Raw genomic sequence first — 12,312 nt, forward strand, 5'->3', positions numbered from 1 at the left:
ATTGATTTTATTACATATAAATTTTAACAACAAAATCTTATATGGACCCCAGTTAAAAACCACTAGTCTAAACTTTATCACTGTAGAAGACATCTGTGAGCTAAAGGCGGGTGGGTTAGAGAACTGGTGTGAAGGTAGAAGGTGAAGGAATAGGGGATGTTATAAAAGAAATATTAAGGCAGAACTTTTGCAATATGTATACTTGTGTATTTAGTCATCCTGGATTTCTTTTATTTCAGAAGTGGTATTGTTAAGTGATTAAAATGCTTGTTCTACTCTTCTTGTGCATATACTGTGGATGTTATCAAATAAATCACTTCAGACATCTCATCAGATAAGATATATGAACTCAAACTAACCCACAACATGAACTTATTCCTTCCTCCTTCATGATTGATTAGCTGAAATTAGATATGATTAAGTGCTGATAAATATATTACTATTGAGGATAGGTTACTTTAACTTTTATTGATAAGTTAACATTACACATTCAATTGATTACAGTCAAATCATTTTCTACTCTGATATTGCACACATGTCACACCATACAACAATTCTTACTTACTCATGCCATAGTTCAAATCTTCCTGTTTAATTAGTTTTCAGTGTTGAAGCGAATAAACCCAACTGAAAGCATAGTTTCATCCCAAACTTTTGCATATCCATATGTACATATCCAAAATACTTGTTGCAGGAGACTAAGGGGGCCCACCCACAACCACAGTACTATCATTTAATTTTTTCTTTTTTTTTTTTGTTGAAAGTATTCTTTTCAACTGTCTACAAACACAGCAAGGCTGAAATACTTAATGCATTCTTCCAGGAGTGAATAAAAAATTCTCAAACAGAGTCTTGCTTACAGGCATTCTTGTCTAAATAGCCAGTGTCTCTGTGTAAGTATTCAGTAATATATTCTGATTAAGCTTGCTGACTTAAACTGCTTGGCCATCCTATTCACTGGGAAAAGAGAGAGAGAGAGAGAGTGAGACTGAAGCATTAGTGCTTGTTTGCATCATTGAAAATGTTTCAGTGAAACTAGTAAATTAGGAAAAGTACGCATGCCATAGGAAGATGAAAATCTTGATATTTCAAGCAAATCTCCTTTGTCAGAGAGAGAAAAGTTTTCTATACAGATGTGCTTCCCAAAGTGTTTCATATGGTTTATTTTCTTGTCAGACAGTCCATATATACAATATTTAAAATTTATTGATATCTGCAACAGTTCTAATTGTGTTACTGGTATTGTGCTGTGATGTGGTTATAAACTATTCTATTTCTGAGACTTTTGATGCCTGCATCACACTTCTCTTTCTCTCTTCTCTGGAGATTATTCTGAAGAAAAGGTTTAGCCACCTGGGTTTAGTTAACATATCTCTATTTTTGTTGTTGATTAGTTGCAGGTCAGTCCTGATCAAGCAGACTTATAATCAAATGTGTCCCAACCATGACAACTCCCATCTCCTTTTTAACAACATAATGTATCCAGAATTCCATTATGCATTGTGTCATGCCTTATTTAAATTGGTAGTGTGTGATCTGAAGAAGATATGGCTGCTATTTTCAGCAGATCAAGTAAGTGCATAAGTGGTTCCCTTATTAGCTCATGTTTTTCTTTTGGCTGTCTTTAATTTTCTTTCACTGTGTTGTTTACATCAATATATTTGGCATTTTCTGATATTACTGTCAAAATATATCTGACTTTTATAGTTCACTGCTTCTTTATTGACACATACAGCTGTCTACTCTTATCATACTTGAAAACTACTCACAGAAGCTTGTTATGTCTCTATTTGATGCAGTGGTTCAGTAAAGAACAGCTGTTTATAGTTAGATTCTGCTTGAATCTTTTTTTCTTTTTATAAGTTAGTGTCAGAGAAAGAGGTGCAGTGCCCTTGATTTTGCAGTAATCCCTCCCTCTCACATAAAGGAGACTGATGTGACCAATGTTCATCATGAAGACCTGCATATGAACAAGAACTATGTTGACAATATCCTTAGTTTGTTTCTTTTTCAGTAAAGCCATAGTATATCTGCTTTTAAATTGTAATCTTTTTGTTTAGTATGGTACTTCCTGGTTTGACTGGCCCTCAATTTCTATCTGATAATATTGTATTCAAATTTTGGCACAAGGCCAACAATTTTGGGGGAGGGGTTAGTTGATTACATCATCCCCAGTATTCAACTGGTACTTATTTTATCGACCTCAACTTGGAGGTATTTGTACTCAGAACGTAAAGACAGATGAAACGCTGCTAAACATTTTGACCAACATGCTAGCAATTCTGTCAGTGCATTGGTTTCTCCTCTGACTAGGCAAAAGGAGAATAAGGAATTTTCTGATTTGTTTTTCTTTTTGTCTGAGATAGATAGAGACTGACTGATTACCTATTTTTAATCATTGTCAAAATATAGGAAAGGTGAAGTTGACTCTCATGTGATTTGAACTTCCAATACAAAAGGGAGAAATTTGATACAATTAGAAGCAGTGACCACCTTATTTTATCAGCGAACCTTGCAGGTGCATCCACAGTGATGTGGTTAAGAAGTTCATAGCACTATCAATGTCATCAACTGGAGCCTCCACGACACAAAACAGAAGAATAGAATTTGGTGGGTGGAAAAATTCTGTGCTAAAATACATTGTGTGTGTGTTAGGGAGGGATGTATGTTACTATCTATGTATCTGAATCTTGTTTCTTTACTGCCCCCAGGGGGCTAAACATAGAGGGGACAAACAAGGACAGACAAACAGATTAAGTCGATTATATCGACCCCAATGCGTAACTGGTACTTATTTAATTGACCTCGAAAGGATGAAAGGCAAAGTTGACCTTGGTGGAATTTGAACTTAGAACGTAGCGGCAAATGAAATACCGCTAAGCATTTCGCCCGACATGCTAGCGTTTCTGCCAGCTCACCACCTTAATGTATCTATCTACCTACCTACTCCCCCCCCCCTATATGTGTATCTTTCATCAATGTAAATCTTGTCAAGAAAACATAAGCACAGGTGTGGCTGTGTGGTAAGAAGCTTACTTCCCAAACACATGGTTCTGAGTTCAGTCCCACTGATTGGTATCTTGGGCAAGTGTCTTCTACTATAGCCCTGGGCTGACCAAAGCTTTGTGAGTGGATTTGGTAGATGGAAACGGAAGGAAGCCCATTGTGAGTGTGTCTTTGTGTCTGTCCCCCAATGCTTGACAACCAGTGTTAGTGTGTTTACATTCCTGTAACTTAGTGGTTCAGCAAAAGAGACGATAGAATAATACCAGGCTTAAAAAAAGTAAGTACTGGGGTTGATTCATTTGACTAAAATTCTTCAAAGCAGTGCTCCAGCAGGACCACAATCTAATGAATGAAACATGTGAAAGAATAAAAGAATAAATGCTAAAAACCTGGTGCTTCTCAAACGAAGTCTTTTGTGGCATTTGTTCAGCACTGAATTACAGACATTCCCCTTTGTCACACTTTCTATCAGAAATGCAATGAACCATTGATTGATCTGCTGAAAACCTGTAACTTATGACACTATTGTTCACTAATTGTGATATAAAATACAAATAAAATGAATAAATGTTCTATTTCCTCTAATACACAAATTCACCTGAAGGTAAAGGTTAAAGGTTAGAGATAATTCTATCAGAGAATGATTATTCTTGTTATGGCCTCTATAATGACCAAATTTTTATATCTGGATCCTTTATTATCAATTATTATCATTGTGTGACTTCCTTATTTTTATTATTTCATTATTATTATTATTATTATTATTATTATTATTATTATTATTATTATTATTATCATTATTATTATTATTATTATTACTGTGTGAGAGAGCAGCACATGCCATCAAAGTAACACTGGGTTAAAATATATGAAGCCCGATATACCCATCATGACTACCCATCTGATAAGAGCATATGCATCACAACCATATGTGAGCAACATGTTGATATTATATCAAGATAAACAGAGCATGACCTTGCAGGTAGGGCCCAGTTAGAATTTTCTTCAGGTTGAGTAGCCCATCCTGCTCAAAAGGTCCCTGAATAAGGTTTGTTTAAGGATGAACAAAACACTCATGTTACCAGAGGTGAATTATTCAAATCCCAAAGAATTTCTCTCAACATATGGCTATAATGCTCCCTCACTACTTCTGCTCATGATCAGAGATGCACATATCGTCAGCTACTAAGGTTAAGATCAAGCAACTGACAAGTAAATCTGTGGTATGGAGCAGAATATTTGCTGTAGCCCATCTTTTATACCAATGTACATGATAACACTTCCAATCAGTAAAGATCAAAAGCCATGAGAGCCACTGCCTAGTACTGCATCAGGGCATTTATTATTATTATTATTATTATTATTATTATTATTATTATTATTATCTGTGGTGGTGGTGGTGGTGGTGGTGGTGGTGGTGACACTTAAGCCATTTGCTCCCTAATGGTCATGGGCTCTGGGCTGTCTTTTCTGCTTCTCTCCAATTGACATTAACACTCATATATGCAAAGAGAAATATATTCATACACATAAACAGAAAAAGAGAGCGGGGAGAGAAAGAAACACATTAAGATGTCTGATGTCAAATAAGTCTGCGTTGAATCAGTGACACCAAATAGGTGAGGCTCAAACAGTTGTGCCAAAGCATCTTATAACCAGATCAACCTGGGGGCTTAAGCTCTAGCAACAACTGTGAAACAACAGACTTACTGGTTCCATCCATGAGAAGGTGAAGGACTGTTGTATATTGCTTAAGATCACATATCAGTTTATGTGATAGGCTTTGGTTCATCATCATCATCATCATCATCACTTTTCTGTCCACTTTTCCCAGCTGACATGGAGGCAGTGTTTGACAGCCGGATGTGCTTTCTGATGCCAGCCATTTTAGCCGCAGCTTCTTATGACATGCATATTTTCCAGTTCAGTGTGTCCAGCAATTTAAAGACAGCTGAGGTGAAAGGTTAAAAGCTGTAGTTATGCTTATCAACTATAATTATTTTAGAGATACACCCTCTAATGACCAGTTTCTCGAGCATTCAGTGACGTGATGTGAATGGTTCAATACGGGCTCCCTGTTACTACTACAGAGCCGTCTCATTCACTTGGAATCGTTCAGTTGTCAAAACAATCTGCAAAATCCTTTCAGATGCATATGCCACTCTCCGACGTCTCCTCTTCCTCCTTCACCTTCTTTTCTCTTTTTCCCCAACATCATCATCAACATGAGCAGCAGCATTCATCCTCTTTTCCTTTTGTTTGATTGCTTTTCTTCTCTCATCATTTATGCTGCTACTACTACTACTACTACTACTATGACTACCAATACCACCACCACCACTACTACCATCTCTACAACTACTACCAATATAGCTACCACCATCACCACTATCTCTCTCACTGCTACCATTACCATAACCACAATTACCACTACAACTCAAACCAAGGAAATATTTCTGTCTTTGACACTCTTTATTAAATGACTATTGTTTTGTCTGGGAATATTACCAAAATCTCTCCCCCATGTCTCCCCCATGTCTCCCCCATGTCTCCCCCCCCTCTCTCTCTACTTTCTCATTCTCTTTATCTCTATCCCTTTCCTACTCTTTCTCTCTGTCCCTGTCTCTTTCAATCTCTCTCTTTGTCTGGCAACCTCCATTTCTCTCTCTCTCTCTCTCTCTCTCTCTCTCTCTCTCTCTCTCTCTCCCTCTCCCTCCCCATATATATATATATATATATATATATATATATATATATCTTTCAATATCTCTCTCTGTCATTTTCTATCTACCTCACTCTCAGTCACACTCTATTTTCCTTTTCTACCCCATCTCTCTCCCTCTCTCTCTCCCTCTCTCTCTCTCCCTCTCTCTCTCTTTCACTCTGTCTGCCCATTCCAATATTCAAGTTATTTTCTGACTTTACCAAATGAGACTGAATGGAATTTTCACACTTGAAGACTACTGATATATTCACTGAAGTGGAGCAGAAGTTGGTCGCTGTCTTTGGAGAAACATTATTAAGTCTCCAAGAGTTATATGTGCATTTATTCAGAAACTACAGCCCCATGGGAAATTATTGGGGTTAAGGGTTAGTGAAGAGGATGGGTAGTGAACACACACACACACACACACACACACATAGATACATATTTATACACACAAGTGTGTATAGTTGCTCATACATATACTACACTCAGAAATATACTCTAATGCACGTAAGCACTAATATACAATGCAGTCATTTATATACACAAGTATATATCCAGAAATATACTCACTAACACACATGCACACAGATAACACTTAGATCAATACATAGGCACAAGAGTGGCTGTGTGGTAAGTAGCTTGCTTACCAACCACATGGTTCTGGGTTCAGTCCCACTGCATGGCACCCTAGGCAAGTGTCTTCTACTATAGCCTCAGGCCAATCAAAGCCTTGTGAGTAGATTTGGTAGACAGAAGCTGAAAGAAGCCCATCGTGTGTGTGTGTGTGTGTGTGTGTGTCCCCAACATCACTTGACAACTGATGCTGGTGTGTTTACGTCCCTGTAACTTAGCGGTTTGGCAAAAGTGGCTGATAGAATAAGTACTAGGCTTACAAAAAATAAGTCCTGAAGTTGATTTGTTTGACTAAAGGCAGTGCTCCAGCATGGCCACAGTCAAACGACTGGAACAAATAAAGCACACATCCATAATTACTCTTAAAAAAAAGCACTATTTATGCAACTTGAATTTTCCAGTTTAGCAACGTCTTTAATAGTAGTGACTATATATAAAATATCTGCTTGTACACACAACAGGTGCATGCAGTCTCTGAAGAAATATCCAAAGAGGAACAAAACCAGTCAGGACAGGAAATAGACTATGTCTCCAGTCTGAAGCATTACATGAAGACTCCAGTCTTCATGTAATGCTTCCTAGTGCAATAAATGATAAGCCATGGTTACTTCCTCTTTTTCTCCCCAATCTTTCTTGGAATTCCTGCAAAACATTGTGTCCTCTGTCCTTCCTGCCCTGGCATGAAAATAATTAAAATATGCATTTATCAAAATATCTGTTTCTTCATAACTGACAACAAAAGAAAAAAAAAACTTTAAGGAAAAAGACTTAATTTCAGGTTATGGCTTTATCTCAGTAAATGCCAGTCTTTCTGATATCCAGTTTTTAACGCTAACTTCTTTTTTATTCTGTCTCTTAGTTTCAACATTATTGTTATCCATTGAATAGACAAGCAGACATCTGTGCATGGTTTCTTTTTATTCAATGTAGTGGAAGACACTGATATACAGTTGTTTGGCAGAAGTAGGCTTGAGCTCCTAAGCATTATGGTTAAGATATTTTACAACAAAACAGCTTGGCATACTGATATCAACTTTATAGTTGACATTGTTGTTGTTTAGCCACATGTCAATTTATTTGAGCAGATTTATAATCAAAGACATTCCAGCTATGACCATCCCATATTTTTCCCATGCACATAAGCCCCCCGAGACTATATTTTCAACATGTCGTTTCTTAAGATGATAGAGTATGATGTGAAGAAGATTTGGCTGCTATTTCTAGCAGACTGAGTTACTACATGTTGGTTTGTCAAGTTGTTTGTTCTTAAGTGTTAGAAAAGCTCCAACCAAAGACAAAGTTCCAATTACCATGGATGTTCGAATTCTCATCTGTTGCTCATAAAAATTATGCTGCAACGACTGAGTTAGCATTGATAGGATTTAAAGCCATGTTACTTAACAGTCATTTGTTGCTATAACCCCAACTACTATTTGAGTATATAATTCACAGCTTTGACATACTACTTCACAGAGTGAAAGAGGACTGTTTTATCATGGGACATAATTGGCATGTACTGGTGACTGAGAATATTTAGTAATTTCTTGCAAGACACAGCTAAGAGGAGACCGAATCTGGAGAGAAAGTTTCTTTCTTAAGGTCACATCTTGGACAGAGAGAAGGTTAGAGAATCCAGGGTTAATATCTATTGTTTACCATTCTGCAGTAGATACAACTCAGTCTTAGTTGAGTGGGCTGGAGCAATAAAAAATGAAGTGCTTTGTCCAAGAACACAGCATGCTGCTTGGTCCAGGAACCAAACCCATGACCTTACAAACATCACCCAACAGCCTAACTACTATATCATACACTTTGACCTTCTACATGGTTTGATATAAAAATTCTATTTGGGACAGGACACTGGGGCAAAAACTGACAACAGCTATTGAGAGAATTTTGAAATCATTACACACTATGAAAGGGTTTTGAAATGCAATATAATGCTTCAAGACATATGATTCTTTCTGCTGTCTTTTAAAAAGTTCCTTCAAACCTCGCTGCTGTATCGTGTTGGAAATAATGCCTCCTATTTTCATATTCTATAAACAGTGACAGATGGAGTGACACTTTTGGTAATGTGTGAAATGAGTGTGTGTGAGTGTAAGTGTACGCATATGTGTGAAGCAATGGAGGTGGTGGTGGTGGTGGTGGTGGTTGGGAGGTTGTTATGTCACAAATCTAAGCCTCTTGAGAAAGGCCATTGAAAAAAGCTTCTGTCAGCTGTTACAACAGCTAGAATATCTGATAGGTCAATCATATGAGTGGTGCCAATCTAAAGGGTGGTGGTATTGGGGGGGTGATGGTAGGGGGGGGAAGAAATGGAAATGCTGGTGTTGATAATGCTTGTGGTGATGATGCTAGTAGAAGGGTGATGGTAATGTTAACATTGATGATGGTAGTGGAAGTGATACTAATGTTGTTGGTATTGATGGTGGTAGAGATTGTGCTTGTGATAGTAGCGATGGTGATGATGATGATGGTGGTGGAATAGTGATGGCAGTGTTGTTCTTGTTGGAGGTGATTGTGATGATGGTGAAAGCATGATGTTGCTGCTTATTGTGGTAGGGAAGTTTTGTAATGGAAGAAATGTTGTTGCTGCTGCTGCTGCTGCTGCTGCTGTTGTTGTTGTTGTTGTTGTTGGTGGTGGTGGTGGTGGTGGTGGTGGTGGTGGTGGTGGTGGTGGTGGTGGTGGTGGTGGTAGAAGGAAGTCAGCAATATTGTTTATGTTAATGGAGGGGATGGTGATGATGGTGGAAAGGTAATGTTGTTGCTGCTGATTGTGATAGTGATGATGGTAGTGGAAGGAATGATGGTGGTGGTGGTAATGGTGATGGCAATGTTGGTGCTACTGCTTAACTTCAAGTCAGCCCTGATTGAAACAAACTTATGCCTGTGTGGTTGAGAAGCTTACTTGGTCTCAGGTTCAATCCCATTGTGCAGCACCTTGGACAAGTGTCTTCTACCATAACCCTGGGCCAACCAAAACTTTGTGAGTGCATTTGATAGATATAAATGAAAGAAATCTATTTTGTGTATGTGTGTGTAAGTGTGTGTGCGCAAGCGTATGTGCATGCATGCATGCATATGTGTGTGTGTAGATAGAGTGATCCACAGATAGATAGATGGATATGTATGTATATATGTGTGTATGTACCCTTATCTTGACATCACATGGTCATTGTAAATAAACATCAGTGTTATACAAGCAGTGTAGTTCTTTTTAAGTCTTCTGTAGAAAACATCTCTGGTCGTGGGGAAATATTACCTGACTTGGAAACAGGTGAGGGTTGGCAACAGGAAAGGCATCAGGCCATAGAAAATATCCCTCAACAAATTCTGCCTAGACCCTGCAAGCATGGGGAGGTGGACATTAAATGATAATGACGATGATTAGTACTAGGTATACTGTGTGCTAGGTATTGATCATGTTGTTTAGCCCCAGGTCAACACTAACTATGAACTGGCAGTCATTCAAACATTGGCTAGAACACTTCTTCGTATTTGTTTCAATTCACTGTGTGTTGAGTTCAAATCCTGCCAAGGTCAACTTTGCCATCATCCTTTTGGAGTTAAATATTCAAAGTACCAATACACAGTGATAGATTGGTGGAAATATAAGAACATAGGATTAGCAGCATTTGTTCTGGCTCTTTGTGTTCTGGGTTCAAATTTCAACCCAAACCTACTTGGTTGGTAGACTTTATTTGTTTCTCAGTTCAACAACATTAGCTGATATCTACCCTTAACCTCCAGGTTTCTAACAGTTTCAGAGAAGAAAGAGAAAGAGAGAAAAAGAAAACAAAACAAAAAAAATTGAAGTTAAAATAAAACAGTAAATTAAAAGCCAAATCAAAACACATGTACACACACACACACGTTCACAGTAAAAGAATCCATTGTTTTAACAAAACAGTTTTAATGTTGTTGAGATTTGAAATATCAAAACATTCATGTCACTTTGCAGAAATCAAATTATTGAATAAACGTCCTCTACCTTCCACCTTTCCTAATTATTTTTCTTCATGATTTATACATTTGCAGTATAATGCAAGATTGTTATTTCTTTCTAACCTTCCTTTATGTTTTTTTCTCTACTGTTTTGTAATTTATTTTCCCATTACTACTACAATATACTTACTATACATCACTGTTTTTTCTTCATTCATTTTTTTTTTCTTTTTTCACCTTTTGTGATGTATTTTTCTTTGCAAAATTTGTACATTTTTGCGTGGGAATTGTAAAAACAACTGGTCTAACAGCTGGTGTCAGGAAGAACACCAACTATGTGAACCCTGAAATGACTGTGGTGGAGAAAGGTTATTGAAGGTTGGTTGTCTGTTTTTACAGGTAGACTGTCAAAGTCTGTTGTGCAAAATATTCTGGAGCAAGAATGTCTACGTTACTTGCTTAAGAACACAGGGTCGTTGTTACTGTCCCTGCCATCTTCATTACCATTGTTGTTGTTTGGGCTTCAGTCAGCACTGAATAAGCAGGCCCTTGATTGATCTAAGGCAGTCCAGTTACCATCTAGTTATTTTAGATATTATGTATCTTGGACTACAGTAGCCAGTGTAGGTCTATCCCATTTCAAGATTGAGGATTGTAATTTGGGATATATTTGGCTACTATTTTCAACAGATTGGGTGACTGTTTTGCATTGTGTTTACCTCATTGATTAACACAATGCAATATTGTAACAAGTTTTGAACTCCTGTCCTTTGCGTGTGTGTGTGTGTGTGTGTGTGTGTGTGTTTACATCTTGCTCACTTCTACTAAAGTTGTGATGTTTAGATGTTGTTATCAGTTTTCCTATCAACAAATCATCCACTCACTTTGCACTTTCTAAGCAGGGTGGGATAAGAGATCCCCTACTAGAAAAGCAGGTAAGGGTTAGAGATGGGAAGGGCCTCCAGCTGTAAAACAGTGTCTATATCCATGCAAATGCGTATGGAAAAATGGATGTAAAATAAAATAAAACAATACACAACAGGCTTCTTTACTTTCTTTACAACCATGCCCATAACTTAATTATCATGGTTATAATAATAAAGATTTCTTTTTAATAATAATTACGACTACTTTTTTATTGACAATATCTTAGTAAAAGCGAGGGCTGTTGCAAAATCTCATTTCCTTTCCTAATAAACTGAGTATTTTATCTATGTTTTATAATTATTGCTATGTTTAACCTTTTAATCTTTATTTTTATACATTTCTTTGCTCATGTTTTTAAAACCTTTCATTTATTTCCAGGTAAGAAAATTATTACATTTTTGTTTCACCTAAAGGTAAATATGTTTTTTGACTTAATTTAAATAACCATTTGATTTTGCTTTCTTTCATTCTTCTTTGATCTTTAAGAGTTTCTGAAAATGACTTCAATTGTTTATTTCACCTTATTATACAGTAAACAGTCAGTTGGGGGAAAAACGGTTATATTAAACAAAACTATAAAAACTGTTAAATCAGTGTTAAATTATTTAACACACAAAGCATAAAGTAGCTTCCTTTTGTGGACAAACTTGAATTTTTCCAATAAATGACTTCAGTAGACATCTTTGTCGATATAAGTAGATTTTCTAATTTTGTCCCAGTATCTTACACCAGTTGGTTGATGTACATAAATTGAGATATCCTTGCTTGATCTTTTGGTCTGAGAGGGTTTACAACCACCTACTATCTCCTCCTCCATGACTCACTCCTTTTTCCTTACATCCCCTCAAACTGACAGTCACCTGTGCACATGTCTCCATCTATGTTCACCATAGACTGCTTTCACCTTGGTTCTTATCTCTATTGTCAGTTATTCTCATTTAACACTCTCATGAACCTATCTCTCTCAATCCACCTTCTTATACCTTGAGGGTGCACCCTGGTACCTCATTTGAGTGTTGTCTGGAGTAGGCACAGTCCAGTTGATTTTGTAGGGCTTTTGTTCGTGTCCACATTCCAGAACCATGGTA

The 12,312-nt window shown here is 37.1% G+C and overlaps 1 protein-coding gene across 13 annotated transcripts in view; it reads left to right on the forward strand.

Moving 5' to 3' along the window:
- The window catches only part of LOC106875423 (monocarboxylate transporter 13), a 135,938-nt gene that overhangs the window by 60,703 nt on the left and 62,923 nt on the right, over positions 1–12,312 (forward strand). For 3 of the 13 annotated variants that reach the window (XM_089337760.1, XM_014923561.3, XM_089337768.1), the window contains exon 2: positions 11,603–11,637. The exons of 9 other annotated variants lie outside the window; for them this stretch is intronic. The gene's annotated coding sequence lies outside the window, so the exon portion shown is untranslated. Of the gene's footprint in view, positions 1–10,626; positions 10,676–11,602; positions 11,638–12,312 lie in introns of those variants that run through there. One more of the 13 variants, XM_089337756.1, reaches the window with a different exon arrangement.

This window comes from Octopus bimaculoides, chromosome 19, assembly GCF_046866305.1.
Source record: "Octopus bimaculoides isolate indiv1 chromosome 19, ASM4686630v1, whole genome shotgun sequence".
In the NCBI taxonomy this organism is placed as follows: Eukaryota; Metazoa; Mollusca; class Cephalopoda; order Octopoda; family Octopodidae; genus Octopus; species Octopus bimaculoides.